This window comes from Ochotona princeps, chromosome 2, assembly GCF_030435755.1.
Source record: "Ochotona princeps isolate mOchPri1 chromosome 2, mOchPri1.hap1, whole genome shotgun sequence".
In the NCBI taxonomy this organism is placed as follows: domain Eukaryota; kingdom Metazoa; phylum Chordata; class Mammalia; order Lagomorpha; family Ochotonidae; genus Ochotona; species Ochotona princeps.
In genome coordinates, this window is record NC_080833.1 from 67,954,817 (window position 1) to 67,975,487 (window position 20,671).

At 38.2% G+C, this 20,671-nt stretch overlaps 1 protein-coding gene across 1 annotated transcript in view; it reads left to right on the top strand.

The window, feature by feature from the left end:
* The first annotated feature begins 640 nt into the window (after positions 1-640).
* Positions 641-20,671, top strand: part of ADGRL2 (adhesion G protein-coupled receptor L2) — a 653,944-nt gene continuing 633,913 nt past the window's right edge. The window contains exon 1 of the mRNA XM_058658496.1: positions 641-977. The gene's annotated coding sequence lies outside the window, so the exon portion shown is untranslated. The remainder of the gene's footprint in view (positions 978-20,671) is intronic.

Below are 20,671 nucleotides of genomic sequence, written 5' to 3' on the forward strand. Positions count from 1 at the left end.
CGATGCTAAATGGGGGAGCAAATAATAATTCTATTTCTTAAATGCATCTGCATTGTACACAAAGGTTTTATTTTTTTATTCTGAAATGCCAGCAAAAAAATATATATAGAAAAAAAGCAACTTAGACCTAAAAAACAACATAACAATACCCAACATACACCCCTCATTTTAATGTCAACTTTTAAAAATATTTAAGTACTAATTAACATTCAAATATCATTTTTATTTACACTGAGGCACGTATCGTTAGCTATCTAAAAGTTAAGAGGAATGAATCTGCTTTCAAAATAAATATTCCGTTTAACAAATGTCTCTGTTCCTTCATTGATGCATATGAAATTCTAGTAAACGCACTGATCGCATTCAAAACCCCAAGTTTCACCCAAATTTGTTTACCTAGCAACTAAAAAAAGATTCCCTTAAAATCCAAACGGCAAGAGAGGAAAAATTTTAAAATGTTCATAAAAATCGGAGCAGAGCGAACCTCATTAATCGGGGTATGTTTTTCCCCGTGATTAACCAGTTCTTAATGACAACATTTCTTATCTTACAACTGTGACATGAAGAGGGAGCTGTAGCTCTTCTGACACAGACTTCTGCAAGAACCAGCTTATCCACGCTCGCCGAGCTCCTGTCTGTTTCTCTTTCTCTCTCCCTCTCTCGCGCTGTCCCTCATTCATTCACTCGCCCTTCTTTTTGCCATTGTGCCAGCCCAATTTAAATGTATCTGTTCCGTATCTGTTCAAGTGGAGATAATCCATGCAAATCAGGAGCAGTGGCTTTCCACGCTCGGTTCACAGAGGACTCAGCTTGAGGAGGTCACTCGTTCACAGCCGCTCCTCCCATTATATTTTTCCCTTATTGCAGAACTGCTGTATGTATACAGTGACTGAAAGGACTCAATTTACTGCAACTGCTGCCTGCCTTTACTTACAACTTTTTTTATAAAGGAACTTACCTCCATCTGTCTTTTCAAGGTAGGAAGTCTGATTCTTCTAAGGACGTGTGTAATGCCTCCACTGTCTGCTCATTATCGAATGTCACTTGAATGCTCTATATTGTTGCTGGCATTAGGCGCAAATGCTGCTATGCCAGGTGCCTCACGCTTTTGTTACTTAACGGTTATAGGTACAATTGTTTAAGTGCCGGGTATTATAACGCTTATTTTCCCTGCAGCCAGCTTCAGTTGTACAATGCCAGAAAAACTGTAGAGTGTCCACTCTGTGATCTTGAATTACAATCCTCTATCAAGTTTTCCCTCTTAAAAAAAATAGTAACCTCTCAATATGTTCTAACTTATCATGTATCATGGCCAATTATAAGGGGAGAGTAAGACTCGATCATGTTAAGGTTTTTCTCTCTTTTATTTTATTTTTTATTTTTTTTTATTTAAGCCTGGAACCTTTCTGCAGCATTCTCTGTGAAAAAAGAACTAACTGTTGAAATGTTTTTAACAACAGCAAGAAAGAAATATTTTACTTCATTCTGCTGCAAAGCAAGAAGCTGAAGGCCCTCTTACTAACAGACCTGTCAGATAGATTTATTTTTCACAATTCATAAATTGTCACTTAGCCTATGCAGAAGTATTACAATTAGTGAGGAGTCAGTTACTGTCATTATCTATGCCTACTACTTATTGTCTTGAGATTGAATTGCATTATAAAAAGTTTAATGCAGCCAGGCTTTAAAAACCGTTATGTTTGTATAGCACTGCCTGAGATCATTTTCTTTAAGTATGAATGATTTTAACAGCCCAAATTGTAAAGTTCATCTAACAGGCTAACAAATTTGACAACGTATATGTTGATTTATGAAATTTGTGTCTGGGTTTGCATTACTTTGTATGTTTCCTTGAAGTTACTTATAATAATATTTTAATCGATCCTGAGTCATTTTGCATTTAAAACATACTAACATAAAATTACAGACTCCAAAATCCTTTTTTGATTAGTAAAATATAATTAGAACATTCCAGTTACATTTTAGGTTTCAGTAAATGTCATATGTCTTTGAGAGTGCTCCTTATTAATATAATTTTTACATTTATCACCTTGTTTTTCTAAGAAGGTTCTGACATGTGGCTGTGACAGGACTATTTAATATCTTGTCTAAGATAGAATTGAACCTAAATAGTAAACAAAGTTGACAGTCATGAGAAGAAGAAAAAATTATGCCTTGGTATACTGAAGAGTTCTGATGGCATAAATCTGAGATTTCATCTTCTAGGTAGATACTTGTAGTTGGTGTAGTTCGAGGGGAAAAAATTTATTATCCACATAAAATATCTCAGTGCCAAAACCATGCAGTTCTTTTTCTTTCTGATATGGAGCCTTCTATTGGGGGAAAAAATGCTCTCTGATTTGGGAGTATAGTAGCAGGCATGCAGCCCTGTCATTGTTAGCATAAAGAAGACATCTACACAAGTATTACCGTGCAGAGGGCAGTCGTTCTGTCTCTGGCATTTGTTAGGTTGCTGTACATAGAATTTAACAGATAAATATGTTCTGCTTCATGGCATTTTGGGGATCCTATTGGTATGCAGGCTACTCTGCTAGGATAGCAACAGAAAAAAAAGAAGATATATGTTTTATAGCAGTGGGTAATAAAAGCTTTTCACAATGAGAGAAGAGGAATTTGACTTATTTCTCATGCAGTAATTAGAATTTCTTTAAAAGTCGTTGAAATACTGAGTTGTAAAGTAAACTGGGGCTCCCCGGTAAGGGCTAATTGAATTTATGTATTGGAGACATGGAGTTGTCCAAGAGCAGCTTCCTCTCAAGAGCCTGTCACTGGAGTGTTCTATTCAGTCTTCTGCATTACAGGGAAAGGAAAGGATTCCTCACTAACGGTGGGAGGTGATTCTTTCTTATTTCAAAAGAGCTGGAGAAGACTATCCTACATAGGAAAGGTGTGTGGGGTTGTCTGGCTATGTGAACTTGAGACTAGTGGGAAACTAAAGGATGTCCTTGCAGAACAAAGGACGCCATGGAATACTCAGTCAGCAGTCAAGCTGAGGGTAGGAAGGAAAAGTAGCCAGGAAGACCTTTAGGGGACGGAGAAAATGCAAACAGCCAGGCATTTTCCTCAAAACCAAACTACCAGGATTTGATCAGCATAAAGGCACTCCCTACAGAATCTCAATCCACCATTTCACACAGTTATTTCAAAAGCACATATTGTAGAAACTTTGGTATTTGTTTGCAAACCTCTGAGGGAACTCTCCATAGATCTAACTTGCATGCCTTAAGTGTGGATTTACTGTGCATCCTAAATAAAATGGTCACAGCCTTCCACACCCTTGGATTTCTTTTACTTCATCTGTTAACTTACCACTCCTCTAGTAACTCATTCAAGCGACTGTTGAAGATAAGTCACATTTTGCTGCATTTTTGTGTGCCTTACAGAAGAATCGATAGACCCGGTAGCCCTCATACCTGTATATAATACAATGTTGCTATTCCATTTGGCTCCTTCCGCTGATTTTATTCGGGTCAGTTTAAAAGAGAAATTATCATCTTAAAAAGAAACGATAGAGGGTGTAAATAAATTAGTTGTAACTGCAGGAGGGTTCAGTGAGGCCACAGAAACTTACAGCCCAGCTAGATGAAAAAGATGCTGTCCATAGCAGAGCTTCAGTCACAACAGCATTTGCAGACACAGTTCTTAGGGAGAGCTCTATAACAGGACTTCGAGATAGAGATAGAGATAGAGATAGAGATAGAGATAGAGATAGAGATAGAGATAGAGATAGAGATAGAGATAGAGATAGAGATAGAGATAGAGATATATATTAGGAGTTGGAAATCATCACTGTATATAGATTGATTATGATATTGAATAATCAGCAAATATGTATTGCTTTATTTTTGTTCATTTAAATATGCACATTATGTTGTGTATAGACCGATCATCCCTGATCATAAGTAAAAATGCAGACTACAGATGTGTTGAATTGGTTAGGCAAGATCATATCATTGTGTTCGGTCCAGGACTTGAACCTGTTTATTCTGTTTCTGGCTCTGAAACATCAACCAGCAATACCTTCCCAGCTCATCAACTGAGATAACTACATTTAGTAAGAACTCCCCACAGCAAAAATATTTCTATCTACCCACTTGCCATCTTGATTCAGACATTTGATTCTGATTTTTCCACTAGTGATAGCTCTTCGCTGCAGTCTGTATTACTCTGATAGCACAGTTGTTAAAGTTGGTTCATTTAATGCATGCTGGGAATGGTTACTCTTGCAGAACATTTGTCTTTTACCTCAAGGAGTTAAGAACTAAATCAAACCAGCAATTGACTGACTTACCTACTGACAGCCTTTGAAGCGCCCCCACCGCTCACCCCCACCTTTTTTCTGTCTAAAGAACAAGATTGACATCTCTTTATATGTTTGGAATTTTTCAGTGGTATAAAGTGCTTGGTAATGATGGAAATTAACCCGAGGCTTTATCTAACTGTCTTTCCCAGCAAATCTATTGAAGTTCTGATAACAATTACAAGTTTGATGCCAACAACTGTTCCTATAAGAATATATATCTATATGTGTGTACATATAGATATAGACACACACACACTCACACACACACACACATTTCTACCTTGTCAGACCTTTCGTCAAAATCTCCTGGGTAGCAAAAGGTAACTCTTGTCCTTGCCTTCCTTTGTATTGGGTACATCTAAATGAAAATTTCCTCAGCTGAAATACGCCTGCAAAGAAGGGAAGCAGATACGGAAAATAAATGAGGTAACAATGCTTCTTTAAGTGGTGTGATTGCAAAACACAGAACATAATCCTCTGCCCTATGTCAGAAGGTGTTGTCTCCGTATGGAGCAGTGAATAAGAACAGGAACACAGCTTGTGGCCTTACTGTATATCTGGGGAAAAATTGAACTGTCTCCTTTCATGTATTCTCCCATTGTTAAGACCATGAACTTTTACACAGATAACTCATAGGAATCTGATTCAAAGACTGTTCCTTTGATCTGTGGATATGAGTTATCTAATGTAAACAAATCTCAACAGCATCAACACATAATCAAGTGCCAAAAATGTGGGGAACATGGGTCAGCATCAATTTAGCAAGCTACATATTTCCTGAGAAAAAAAATGAAAAATAATTTGATGCCATTCTGTAATACGAGCAATTCTCTTAAGATCTTACGCGAACTGTCAGGTAGATGGACTTCCATATATAGACAATACCTCTGTCTGCTGACTGGTAGAAAGCCCAGGAACCTCTCTTTATAGTTATTTTAATCTGTTAGTTTTCCCCAGCTTAGTTAAGTTAGATGTTGATTTTTAGAACAGGAAAAGTTGGGAATTAACCTAAATCTGAACTTACCTTGCCATCATTTCTTACCCAGCAATTTTCTCAGTCTGTGAGACGGTCCTTTCAGATTTGATTTCTCCATTACTCGGTTAATATCTCAGCTTGAAGGAAAATGGGAGTAAGATGAGGAACATGGATTTTGAGGATGGCAGTCCAGAACCAAGTGTTGATTCAAATGTCCAAGGGAGTTTAAAAAAACATTTGAAGACTGTGTCTTTCCTGGCTGCATTTGTCAGCTGCAAACCAAATTCCCTATCTAAAAAGATGTCAGTTTCCTGGAATTAAAATATAATCATGAGTTTTCTCACTGAGGAAGGTGTGGAAAAATATTCAGACTTGGAAGGTCTTAAATATGTTCACAACTGATTCAGATTGCACAGTTATCAACACACCTGAGATCAAGCAAAAAAAAAAAAAAAAACTTCAGTAGCTAATAAGATTACAGTTTGGAAAGCAAAGCAAAAATTTGTAGGACCCTTAAGCCAGGTTTAGAAAGACTTTGCTGTGGTGGTGGTTGTTGCTTTATAGATACGTGTGCTTTTTGCATGAATCTCTAACAGAAAAAAAAATAATCAAATGAAAAATTGGGAGCACTTATCTCATCTACTATTTACTCTATGTCTTGACCCGCCCCACCATAATCGGTGGTCCACATGGGTATGCATCCTTCTCAACTACGTAAACAATATCAAAAATAAAATAGTTTTTAAAATAGTCAAATGCCCCTCCCAAAACTGAGACTTATCCCCATGTATGCACCATTCCTACTGTGTAGACTGCCATGCAAATCAGCTTCAAACTGTATTCTTCTCTCATACATCCCAGTTGTCTGACGGATCAAAATCTTGTAGTTCAACTAGCTTGCAAACTATGTGAGAATGAAGCTCATAATAACTCTTGGTCCTTCACAGACGTGACATCAGTTCTCAGGCCAGAACCAATTTTTGTTTAATAAAGGGTTGATTGACTTCTTAAAAACATAGTTAGCTTAAATGGCATATTTAAAAAAAATTGCTACAAGGACAATAAGAAGCACATCTACTCTTTCAAAACATTTCATGAGATTTAGCTCTATGCCACACATGGGCCCCATGTTCTGACAGCATTTGGAAATTCACATAGACTAAATTTAAAAATCGCCATAGGAAAGAAATTATTCTCATGGGTAAAATAATGCATACTATGATTTCACATTTTGGAAGTTCTAAGAAAAGGCAATTGCTGAACAAACAAAATGGCGAAAAAGGAGCAGGAGAATAGGAGAATAAAAAGGATAAGGAAAATATCAACCACATAGGCTATCTCAGAGGAATGGAGAAGGAAGAGATGAGGACTGAAGGGCTTAGCAGACTTTAAAGAATTCAGAACTTTGCATTTCATATTAACCACAGCTTATGGCTTTTTTAACGTCTGTCGTTGAATCTTTCCACATGGTAAATCGAACGGAAATAGTAATTAATCACAAATAGAAATGATTCTTCGTCCTATATCTTTGGCTGAGGAAGAAGCAGGCAGAGAAGCTGGGATGCTAAGTACGGATGAAAGCAAAGTGCGTGTAAGACAGCTTTTAAGGCAAACCATGAGAGAGTCAGTCCTGTAAGAAATCCTACCGAGAAAGCCACAGCCACAAATCAAATTCTAAAAGGAATTTGGCAAATTCAGTCTTACCCAGGCAGACATCATCACCTTAGCAGGGTGGAGATAGAGCCTGTCAAAGGGGTGAGCGTCCAGACGGACTCTAAAGGGCAGTGACTGCAAGTGTGTGTGCTTCTGGAAAAAGGCTGGAAGTGTGGGGCCAGGCAGAGGACTTGGGAGACAGTGCTGACAGGAAAGAAACAGGGAATGCATTCGGGACCCACCAACCAGGCTACAAATAGTACCGAGAGAAAGAAAAAGCTCCCCCATTTCTCAAAAGATGCTGGGCAGGTAAAGGCAGTAATCACGGATTCCCTCACCTTTTGGAGTACTCTACCTCAGGCTAGAGGACTTTTATTTTCTAGGCTTCCAGTCAGTTCACTGTTGAGCCTTTGTCCATGGAGATGTCAAAGCCTTGAATGTGAACCCCTTTGATTAGTAAATGGGAAACCAGTGCATACTGGCTACTGAGATTTTATTGGCTTCAGAGAGGCAAAGTACAATCTGCAGGCGACCGTGGAGGCTTATTTCTAATTGATGAAAGGGATACATGACCATGGTTTCAAGTTCTGCATCCTTGATTGGAAAACAAAAACCAAAGGCATTTAAAATCACAGAAGCTGAATTTACAAAGGAGGTACAGTGAAAGGAAAAGGGCATTTCGGACCAACAGACCTGCATTGAAATTCTAGCTATCTGGGATATTATCCAATCTTTCCTTGAGCTCCTGCATCTGAAAAATGAAAATAAAAATGTACACTCCTCAGTTTTACAGAAAGAAACGAAACAATATCTGCCCTATGTTCAAACAATGCTGAATTCACTGAAGGCATTTGACAACAGTCACAATCTACATTTGTTTACTGTCCAAAAATCACATTTATGCTATCCTGAATCCTTCTCCAAGATACAAGCATCTAGATGTTTTGTGGCTTCATTTGATTTAATAGCTAAGAAAATGAAGTTTATGAGACAGCAAAGCACTGATCTAACCTGTTACTGACTTACTTGTAATATCTGAGGATAGTCAGCCTTAAAATTCCTGAGGTTTCTCATTGGCAGAGCAGGAAGGCAGATCACAGCCAAGTAACAGCATATCCTTAAAGGAAGACATTTATTATGCTGGGGTCACATTTATAATTTTGATTAAAATTAGTATTTCTACCTAACTCTGCTTCTCAGGTCCCGGTTTAATATCCTAAAGGCCCGATGGCCAGGGGCCAGCGTGTGTTAATTTCTGCAAAGCTTAAAATAGCATGTGTGTCCCTGCTCCTGGGCACGCCGGTGACAGGCATCAGGTCCAGCTTACTGAATTTCCTTCTGAGCCTGGTACCTGTGCAGACCAGGTTGAGGCTCCACGATCCAGTTTCAAAGGCCAGCTCAAGAACTCTGGGAAGAGTTCACAATGGATTGTACAAATATGAAATTCATCTTAAAAGGACTCTTTTTTGTCTAGATTGTTCTGTGCAAGAGCTGAGCACTGAGTTTACATCAGGAGCAAAGGAGCCTCAGGGCATCAGAAACTCAGGAAGGTATTTCCGGGCTTGACAGGGTCTTTCGGATTTCTCTGGAAACTATGTAAATAAATTCCTTAAACACAGACTGCGATTGATGTTTTTCCGATGTTCATCGACTCCCTCATCATGGTGCATACATGTGTTCTCCGCAAGCATCCAACAGTGATAGTTCTCTCCCTCCGACTCTGTCCCCAACCTGTTACAAGCAGATCATTAAAAGCCAGTTTAATTTCCTATGAAAGATTATATGGAGTGCACTTTTAGCATAATCATGTTGATAGTGGAAGATAAACACGTATTAGGCAGTGTGAAATGCTGATGCTCTGGCGGGGTAAATCTTTATAGTTCAGACACAGCAATCTGACAGTCAGTCCCTTGGTCTTAATCATGAAACTGCATGCTTGTGCCAGGTACCATTTGGTAGGGCTCTGCCAGTGAAATATACCCAGTGGCTTCTTCCTTTGACATCATTACCACAAATACACACATCAGGCTATAGATCATGTTTTAAGCACATGTGACATCATTCTATCTTAGTATTTTTATGCAGAATATAGTGTTAAAAGCAGCAATGTCAAGTTTGAATTAACAGGTCTGTATGGGACTCAGGGTTTGGCGAAGGAGAGAGTGGGTTATAAGATTAGGCTTCATTTTACCTTGTGCCAGGGCTGGGTTTGCCCTCAGTAATGTCAGCTCAGAACCACTGAAATAATCCACAGAAAAAAAAAAAGAAACGGTTCTTAGAGGGAAGAAAAAATAAGAGGAGGCAATAATCAAGAGATAAAGGTTTGTTGAAGACTGTTCATCGATTGTCAATGCAAATATGCTTCTTCTATTCTTCTAACTTTTTTCCTTGAGATAGTAGTTTCTAAATATATCCTAGAAATACAACTGACTGGCAGCTGTTACCAGGCATGAAGTTCCTCTTCACTAAGATAAAACAGTACCAGCAAGTCAACATGCCACACGTGCCATGGCTAAATTTCACCAGCTTTCTGTGCAGCGAAAAAATGACTCAAATGGAAATGAATCAAATATCCAGGCACAGTTTGCTAACTCCTCTGCAAAATAATTTTGTCTGACTTTATTACATTGTGATCATTTCCTGAATGCCATAAAATGCTGAGTAGAATAATAAAAATTGATATCTATATTGACATTTCAGTTTTCTAAATAGAAGCTGAGAAAATATACGCAGCATTTGGTCTTTGTAACTCTTTCGTCCAACCATTCATATGCTGACTAATTCACTTACTCTCAAATCCTCAGTGGGCCTTAATATAAATGTCTTCTGAAATAATTTCTTGCCAGAAGATTATGCACATCTTTATTTTGATTCAGAATTTACATGTGTAGTTTGCATAATTTTGCATCAGAGTGTCTGCTTTAAATTAGGTAAAGGTCACTGTCATTCATAATCAAGAAGAAGGTGGATTAAAGGTCACAATTCAATAAAAAAAAACTGATTAGGTTTATAAGTTTGCTCATGTGATTCAATATCATTGTATGAGTGAAAATCATGAGTCAACAGATTAACCTCGGTATAATGAGTGGCTTGCTTCTTTGTGATCCAAAATCATATTCAAAGAATGTTTTTCCTAGTTTGATTTGTTTGCACCTTTGTAGCACTGGCAGTTGCTTCTGTTAATATTTTTACCACTGAGTGCCTTTTATCACATGATTTGGTTTTAGGAATGACACAAATGACAATTTTACCTCCAAAATAAAGTAGCAAGTTCTAATGAATTAATAGACAGATGTGATGTTGAGTCCCTAAGGGCCCATGGTTACCTCTGCCACTTCTTTTCCCTGAGGTGTTTCCTACTCCTTCTACTCTTTTTAAAAGATGGAGCTGTCACAGCGCATTTCTTCCCTTCTGCAACTACTTTATACCTCTCATGGACACGGAAGAGTGTCTATAAACCTTTACAAATCCCGACATGCACACAGCATTTTTGTCTGATTAAAATGGATAAGGTTTATAAGTTCATTTGATATAAATGTAGCTAGTGGTAGGCAATTTGGGATTTGTTGAACTTTTTGTTTTAAAGATTGATATTATTTATTTGAAAGGCAGAGCTACAGAGAAAGGGATCTTCCAACTACTGGTTTACTCTCCAAATGGCCTCAGCAGCCTGGGCTGGGCCAGGCCAAGGTCAACAGCTTCAGCTATAGCTTCCATGTGGTGGCAGGGGCCAAAAGACCTGGGTCATCCTCAGCTACTGCCCCAGGTACTTTAGCAGGGAACTGGATTTGAAGCAGAATGTCAATCTTGCAGGAAGGGACTTAACTTGCTACATTGCAATGGAGGTCCCTGCTGAACTTTTTAACCTTTGTATAACAATGACTTGAACAAAAGGAAAGTAGTTGAGAATAAACAGATATTAGGTTGCAGCATATAGTTAGCTTGTAGTTCAATCTGAATATCTTAAGGAGAATAATTGATTTGTCTTCCATTCATATTTGAAGGCTTGGTATAAGTACTGAAATGCTAACATCAATACTTAACTGTAACAACACACATTGCTATTATCAAATGTAATGTCCTTATATGATAATATTTTTCTTTTCATGAGTCTCTTGGCTAAAGAAGAAATTTTATTTGTTCCCTTTTGTTATGTGTCTGCCTTTTCTGCTGTATTAATGTCTTGGTACAGGATTGTCTACCACCAAAAAAAAACACAAAAAGGTACACAAGAAGGCATCACTTCTGTAACACATTGTTTATTTTTCCATGAAAATCAAAAATTTTTGAAGGGACTTTAAAGGTTAAATGGTTTAAGTGATTATAATTGGTTAATTTTGTTAAACATATACTGGATCAATTTTACATTATTTTAATTACCTTTTGCAATAAGTGGCTTGGTGAACAAATTCACTTGATGTTCAGGATCAAACAAAATTACCTTTCCTCTGGGTAGGCTTAAGTTTCGCAAAATGATTTGGAAATGACCTCCTTTGCTTTCATCTAAAAATATCGTTGGATTCAGAAAATGATTAAAGTTAGATATATTGTGTTTTAAGCCAATCGCATTTTATCACATTCATGACTTATTTTTGCAAAAAAAAAAATGAAACTTCATTCAACAGATGTTCTCCTTTTAAGGACACTCTTGGAATTCATGCAGTGTCATGGCATTTATAGTACCAATCAACTCCTATTTCTGGCAGGAGACATACTACATTCTTGTAAGTTTGTGAAACTTTCCTAACAAGATATATGAATGAAAACTAGATGATCAATAAATTCCATAGCCAAATCAGAGACATTCAAATTTATGTCTCTGCAGGGTATATACAGAAGTGCATATGTCTGTGTACATGTGGATGAGCATGTAAATCTTCATTCAGGACTCTTGAACTATATTCACTGATTCCTAGATAGTTGCATTTCTCACCTATCCTAAGGCATTTGGTGGGCAATGGTTGGGAAAGTACAAATATAATCTGACCCTTATTTGTCCTTGTGGAATTAGCAAATTATTCTGATGGTAAATGATATCTGTCTTCCCTTTGTGTACAGGAGTAGTTCTCTGTGGACGTGGTGATTCTGTTTCCCATGGCATGTCTGTAATGCTTAGAGACATTTTGGGTTTGGCTTGGAGTGGTAGCATTCATGTTACAATCTTTAATGGCTAGAGATCAGGCATTTTGCTTGCTAAGCAGCCCTGTCCCAAACATCAAAATGACTAAGGATAAAAAGGCCTCTCTTATGAGAATGCAGATATTTAGTCATTGTCTATTTCTACTCCATCAGAACTTTCTCCCTAGCTCCTAGTTCCCATCAGACTACCCAATGTGTGACTAACACCTCTTTATTCCTCAAAGCTCAGAGAACCCATCACCACATTTAGGAAGCTTTGCTGACCAGTCATGAGCTCACAACTTTCTCTACCACACCACGGTGTCTCTCTGAATGCTAATAAGCAATGGATCCCTTTTGTTCTAGCTCACATTGGAATGCAATGTCTTGAGAACTCATCTTATAGTACATATAGCTAGCATAGTCTTTGGGACATAAGAGCTGCCATATTAAAAATTGCTGTTAATTAAAGTCAAATTTAGATTTATAATAATGCTTTACTAGATATTTGGATTTATTTTATTTTATTTGCTTTTAAGATTTTACATAGTTTCATTGGAAAAGTAGAGTTACATCGAGAGAGGGAGAGAAGGAGACAGAGAGATAGAGATTTTCCATCCACTGGTTCACTCTCCAAATAGCCACAACAGCTGGAGTTAGACCAATCTGAAGCCAGGAGCCAGGAGTTTCTTCTGGGTCGCCTGTGTGGGTGCAGGATACCAAGGCTTTGCGCCATCCTCAGCTGCTTTCCCAGGCCACAAGCAAGGAGCTGGATGAGAAGCGGAACAGCTAGGAGATGAACCAGCACCCATATGGTATGCCTGCACTCGGAGGTGGAGAAGTAGCCAGTTGAGCCAACACATCAGCCCCTCAGGTTTATTTTAAATAGCACTTAAAATGCTACTTCTGGCACTGTGTGTTAAATATAAAAATTGCATTTCCTAGGCTGAAACTGTAAGTTCCAAAAAACTTCGAAATGCAACCATTTGTAAGCAGGGAGTTTGCCTGCATATTTATTTATATCTATATAGCTGAATATATTTTAAAATATAATTATGTGTTAATGAAATATGGCAAGCTTGTGTGTGGGTATTGGTTATATATATAACTTCAATAAAATATCATAAATACATACTCATAAACAATGAAGCTTATTTCAATGTTGACATCATTAAATTTTCCTAACGTTAATGACTATAATATTTCAAGCATAATATTTGTATTAAAACAAGAAAAGATACTTTTCCCTTTTCAAGAGCAAAGATGCCTTCAACAAAATAATTTTATTTCTGTTTTGAGTTTTCTTGATTCTGTGTTTTAGGTTATGATTACAGTCAATACATTTCAATTATGAAAATATACTTGTCCAATTAAAGAGTAAATTTATACATTAATTTGTTAATTGATGCTACTCAATGCTAGTCCAGGACTGTTTTCCATTTCATTTGTGATACAGCAGTGTTATACTTCAGCATTTTGTAGTACTATTCCCCTTTGTTACCCCATGAAGAGAATGGAAAGTCTAAATCTGAAATGTATCTGATTAATGAAAGTCAATGTAAGTGACTAACTTTGATAAACATGTAGAAGTTACTACAGCAGATCTTTGGAAAGAAGAGTGTGGCTTCAAAACCAGAAAGACTTAGGGCTGATGCTGTGGCGTACAGTGCTAAGCCTGTACCTGCTATGATAATTACCTAAATGTGTTTTGGCTGCTTCACCTCCTGTCAGACACCTGGTTGATGGCCAGGTAACACACTGGAAGACGGCCTATGGGCTTGGGCTCCTGCTTTTCATGTGGAGGAACCAGGCGGGACAGCTGCTGGCTCCCAGCTTCAGCCTGCCCCATCCTGGGCCATTGCAGCCATTTTGGAAATGAACCAGTGGGTGAAAGGTTCTGTCTCTTCTCTTCTTGTGGCTTTGCCTTTCAAAGAAACAATAATAATAATTTTAAAAACTTAAAGAAGTATGTCTTGTCTCGGGCTCTTTTAGAAGCTGTAAGACCTGAATCATGTTATTCAATTCCCTAAATCTCATGTCCCACTGTACAGTGGAGACAGATCTAAAATCTGCCAATATCTATCTCACTGATTTTTGCACAGGGAAAGGGATTAAAGATTTATTTACTTTTATTTCAAAATTAGATTTTACAGACAAAGAAGAGGATAGTGCGAGAGAGGGAGAAATGAAAAGAGGGGGGAAAGACAGAGGGAGAACTTTTCCTTCTGTTGATTCACCCCCCCAAAGGGCCTCGATGACAGGAGTGGAGCTGATAGGAAGTCAGGACCCAGGAACTTCTTTCCATGTCTCCCACATGGGTGGTGGGGCCCAAGGATTTGGGCCATCCTGCACCGCCTTCCCATGTCATAACCAGGGGGTTAGATTAGGAAGTGGAGCAGCTAGGACAAGAAACTGTCCTATGAGGGATACCAGAGATAAAGGCAGAGGATCGGCCTGTTATGCTCAACATTGGCCCCAAGGGATTTTTTAAGAACTCAACCTACAGACACATGCATTCAGTAAATGGTTATTCCTAACACAGTAGTAGTAATTATGCCAATGATAGCAGTAGTGATACAGCAGTGTGAATCCAAAGTTCCTTCTATAATTGTTGTAATGAATTGGATTTAAATTGGAAAAGCTTTTGACAGAAGGCACCATATTACATGTTATCCTCTTACTGCAGTCAGAACGTTGAACATCACTCATGCACTATGAGCCAGCTTACCTCTCCCCATTGGCTCTCTTCTTGAAGTCTTTAACCTTGTCTTAATTCTGCTTCCACCCTTTCATTACCTATGACACTCTTATGATGTTTCGTTTGAAAGAATTTAAGACTGGATTCCAGATTTACACTTTTTTTTTTTTAATTAAATTTAACAGTGTGTTTTTGTGTTCCTGCCATGGATCACCAGGACAGAATATGAAAACCAAATCTGGTTTTATTTGAAACAGGGTCTATCACAGATGAGAGTAATATACAAATGTCTCATCAAGCTGTAACTAGTCTCTACCTTTCTCCTCCACCAATCTCAATAGGCCAATTATCAAGCCTCTTTTTTGATTGTCGTTTCCACAAAGCTGATCATGGAGGTAGAATTCAAAATACCCTTTTTGAATCAAACGGAGAATGTGAATCTCTGTGGCGAACAGTTCTATAACACTTAAGATAACCATGAGCGAATCTAGCATAAACTTTTCCACTTGCAGTAATTACTTTTTTTCTTAGAATAAGGCAATAACTGTAGAGGAAAACAAGACCCACTTACTATTTTGTCTTCTAGCCATCCCAGTTCATTTTAAAAAAATTATGCTTTTAATCTTCACACAAACTTAAATAGCTGACATGCCTAAGTTACAGAGATAACAAGATTTCATCAAATGTACAATTTATTTTTAATTAAATTTAAAATGACCAGGAAGTATTGAGGTACTATGTGTATTTTAAAATGTGTGAAAATAAATTTTCTTGACTCTATATTTCAATGTACTATCAGGTTTTTATCAACATATTTAAGTAAATGCTGAAGTTAAAATAAAACATAGTGATGTTTAATTTACATGCATGTATTTTACATATGTGCAAGCATGTGAGAAAAGGAGATGAATAAATGAATGCGGAACATTGCTCCCTGTCTAGTGGTAAAATACACACTTCTATCTCTAGCTCTTGCCTTTTTCTATAGTGACTGTGCACAAAGTAAACATCTCTTTATAAATTATACTTAGACAAACCTGATAAAAGCTAGTTAGTACTACATGTGACAATTAGCAACAAATGTAGCTTATGACAGGAGAAGTGTATAAATCTGTACTTCAGTTAAAAACATGAAATGAATTACTTTAAATAGAGCTTTAACAAGAAATTTTGGTTTGGGATGAAAAGATTTATTGGGTTTTAGTTAATCTTATGTGTTATATACATAGTGGTAGAATTAGCTGCTAAAAACGAATACCATCACTTTAGACTAACTAATACACGTTGTAGGAAGGACAGTGAAGATGGCAATCTCATTACATTCCTTAATTATTACATCACATCTGGCATCTTGTGACTAATCCTCCACATATAAAGAACATTGTAAACACTGTATGTTTAAAAAATGGGGACAAACGGAAGGGAGTTTAAAAATTATGTCCCAGGGGCTAGCATTTGTGGCACATCATGTTTAGCCACCACTTGCCACATTGACATCCCTTACTGGCACTGATTAATATCTTTCTTGCTCCACTTCTGACTCAACTCACTGCCAGTGCTCCTAGCAAAGCAGTGGAACTGGCTCCGACTCACTGCCAAGGCTCCTAGGAAAGCAGCGGAAGATGGCCAAGTACCTGGGCTCTTTAACCTACGTAAGAGACGATGATAAAACACCTAGCTCCTGGCTTTGGCCTGGCCTCTCCTTGCCATTTCAAGCCGTCTGAGGAGGGAACCAGTGGATGAAAGATTTGTCTCTCTGCCTGTCTCTCCACTTCTGCCTTTCAAATAAGTTAGTAAATCTTTGAAAAAATAAAAATCAAAAGCATGTTATATGAGGAACAGCGGTATTAAAGTGTTTGGCCTAGAAAAAAGAATAGTATGGGAAAATACAATGAACAGCTGGCAGGCATCCTACTGGATGCCTTTCAACAACTATTTATAGGGCTCCGCAGCCAGCACTGTGCATGTAAAACTCAGAGAACATAAGAAATCGTTGATTCTCTTGTCAGTGGACTTTATATTAAGGGGAAGAGTAGATTTAGCATAAATGCTCATACAAGTAAACACATGTTAATGAATAACGTAAAAAAACGATAAATGATAATGAGAAACTAAATGAATCTCATTTGAGTGAATGGAACACAGCGGTATAGTCAGGGAAGACTTCCCTGAAGAAGTGACATTTACACCAAATAAATAAATGTAACTGGGGAATGGGAGGTTATTCCCAACAATGAGGACATAAACAAAATTTCACACCCAAGGCCTCTCCTCAGGGAAGTGGTTGGTGAGACTGAGACACAGAAACAGAAGAAGGTAGTCAGGGCATGACTAGATAGGAAGTGATGTGACAAGAAGCTTAGATCCCCATTTCCAGCGCACTGGCGCCACCCCAATGCTTGTCTTATAAATGCCAGGAGACACAGCTAAGGTCTTGAAGTGAAGGAATAAGGCAAAGCAGTTTGCTTCTTAAAAATATCACACTAGCTCAGTGTGGGCAATAGACTAGAAGGTCCTAGAGGTAATGAGGGATTCTATTAAGAGGCTACTGCAGAGGAAAAGAATTGTTAAGAAAGAATAACTCTACTTGAGAACACTTGGAGGAGGCGGCACAGGTTGAAGAGAGACTCAGAATTATTTTGGAGCTAGTTTCAAGAAGTTCTGAGAAAGGATTGAATGCAGTTGAGAATAAGAAAATATGGTGACAAGCAGGATCCCAATGTTCTGAAAGTAGATGAACTCCTGAAATGGAGTAAAAAATTTTTTTAAAAAAAAAGATTTATTTATTATTTTTATTGGAAAGTCAGATATACAGAGAGGAGGAAGACAGAGAAGATCTTCCATACATTAATTCACTCCCCAGGTGAGTGCAAAGGCCAGAGCTGCGCTGACCCGAAGCAAGGAACCAGGAACTTCTTCTGGGTCTCAGATGCAGGTGCAGGGTTCCAAGTCCTCAGACAGAGCAAGCGTGCAGTGCAGTGTGTTAAGTCATTAACATTTCACAACAGAGTGCCTACTGGAATTTCAGATACTCCACTTCTGAACTCACTTTCTGCTAACGCATCCCAGGGGACAGTGGATGATAGCTTAGGGGCTCTGTGCCCTGCCACCCACAAGGCAAACCTAAATGAAGTTCTGTAATCTTGGGTTAAACCTGGTCCAGCCTAGAAATTGCAGCATTTAGGGAGTGAGTTGGAAAATGAAAGAGAGTACATATATGTTTCCCCTCTGCCTTTCAGGAACATGGAAATAAATAAATGATTTTTAAATTTTTCAAACACTCTAAAGATAAATTTCACATTGTTTAGATGAATATAGGTTGAGTTATCAGACAGAAGTGACTTTACCTGCTTGTTCTCAAAGGGAATAGATTCACAACTACAAAAGTCAAGTTTACATGGAGAAAAACTTCAACTCCACAAAAAGAACTCTTTCTAAGAATCAGAAGACTAAAAAGAAAACCTGCCGTAGATAAGTTTCAGATAGTGGCCCTACTGGCAGATACTAATGTCTACCAGAAAAGTGCTTTTAAAGATGTGTCTGTTCTGTGCAAGCCTGGGCTTGCATTTCTTGCAACACTATTGTGCTTGATTCCAGCGATTGTGGTTCAGAATGCCTGAGGAGAAAATAAAACAAAACCAGCACTTATTTAGCATTTGGTGAAGCGTTTCATTGCTGATGACTCTGGGACATGTGTCTAGCATCTTTTTACCAGAAAGTTATTGATTGCCTCAAATAACCATTGAATGTTTACTGAAACATGCAAAGTTTCCCTCCCAGGTGAGTTCAGGTTAACCTCACCCCAGAAGTGGGTTTCAAAGGTTAGAATCCCAGAGTTCTCTTCCGATACAACTCTATGTTCTTCCTGCACAAAAATCCCTAATTCACTATGGCTTGCTCTCTTACAGCGCTTAAACTTCGCCTCAGGCATTCTTCTCAATGCAGCACTCACAGACAATCAATATCCACTGATTGGCATTGTCATTTCAGACAGTATGCAACTCAGGTGTCATCCCAGTTCAACCCTATGATTCATAGCTCTTAAGAGACCTTCACACGCTCCATGGGTGCTGACACTGACAAGTCCTTCTAGGCCCAGAGGCCCACACTGAGAATTCATAGCATTAGCCTGCCAAGACAATCACTTTTCTCACATTGGTAATGCTTCCTTTTTATTCTCCTTAAAAGGTTCTATACATTTAGGAAATTGTGCTCTACATAAAGGCTCCAGTTTCTCATAAAATCTTGGTATTTGACTATGCTTTGTCGAGAGTAGGAGAATGAATCACATAACTAAACATCCCGTGACAAACTTTGTGCCTATTCACAGCACAAATTTGAGACAAACTGTTCTGCATCTAGGGCCATGGTTAAGGCACAGTGTGTTGAGCAGAAACTTTGGGCACCAACATCCCATACAGAGCCACTCCACTACCAATTTAGCTTTGCGTTAATGTTCCTAGGGAGTCAGCGGAGGATAACCCAACTGCTTGGCCCCTGCCATCTGAGTGGGAGGCTCAGGTGCAGTAGAGTACGATGGAGCTCAGATGGATAGTCTCTAGTTCCAGCCTCGCCCAGACCTGGCTGTTCCTGTAGGATGTGGCCCAGATGATGTGAGATCTCCCTCTCTTTTCTCTTCCTCTCTCTCACTTATTCTCACTCTTTTAAATAAATAAAGAAGTCTTGAAAGAAAACCCGAAGTTTTCTGGCCCTCAGTGCTTATATTTCTTTTCCACAGATTTCAGTAATAATCGTGTGCTTTTTGAGTGTGGTGCAGAGACAGTACTGTCACATTACAGTTCAGCCTTAGTGTATCTAGAGCTCTTTAATAAGACAGTCTGTTAAGTCTAGGGCACTGACTGATTAATAAGTTGGTTCAAGTAGACTTTCATTCGGATCTCAGGAATAAGTACTCTGTCTAGTTGATAAATTTCCACACTAAACACAAACGTTGTTATTTGTCATACACTAACTGTCTTAATGGGCCATTCTTCATGATCTTTAACAACTATCCATTGATCTCTCGAACTCAGATGTCGCACTGCAATCCAGCCATGTTCAAGGACTTGAGTTAAAGTGAACTGCAATATAAAACAGGGGGGGAAAGAGCATTAATTTGCTCTAAGGACACAAATATATTAAGCACCTTAATGAAGATGTAAACAGCAAGCAACAAGCTGGAGCTGTTATTTTTTTCCCCACAACAGAAATATTGCCATCAATCCAGACAGCTATACCTTCCCTTCCCCACGTTTTAATAAAGGAAAGTCAAAAAATTCTATTTAGACTTTCAGAAGATTACATCTTGAACCATCAGAAATAATCAAACACGTTTTAAATCAGCTGGGAGATAAAATGATCGATTTCAAACTTGTAAAACATAAACTCCAGAGGTAGCTTAATTTCCACATTCATCACTTGTGATTATTTTTCCAGTTCCTCCTTGCTTAAAAAATTCTATCAAACTCCAGCAGACTGCCAGGCTGAGGCCACTCTGTGCAAACAAAACTCAAAAATGCTACTAAATGAAACGAATTGGTTTTTAAAAGAGATTCAGGGTAAACACTTACGTCCTCAGAGTAAAAGGATATGCCTACTTTTTGGTCTGGTGGTCTCCATTAGCACATGGATATTATATGCATTTCATATACAAGATTCCATGATCATAAAATCCAGACAGTAGAGGGTTCAGTGTACTGAGAATAGAATGCATTGGGAAGACGGAAATGTGCTATTGAGAAAAAGTAACAACAACAAAAAATCACCCAATGCCTTGATCTTCTAGGAGATTTGTGGATATCTGTCTAGAAAGTGCTCCAAGACAGATCAGTGATATTAAAGGTTCATTCTCTGAACAGATCTGCCCCAGAAAGAGTGCTTTGGAAATTTGACGTGGGAAAGT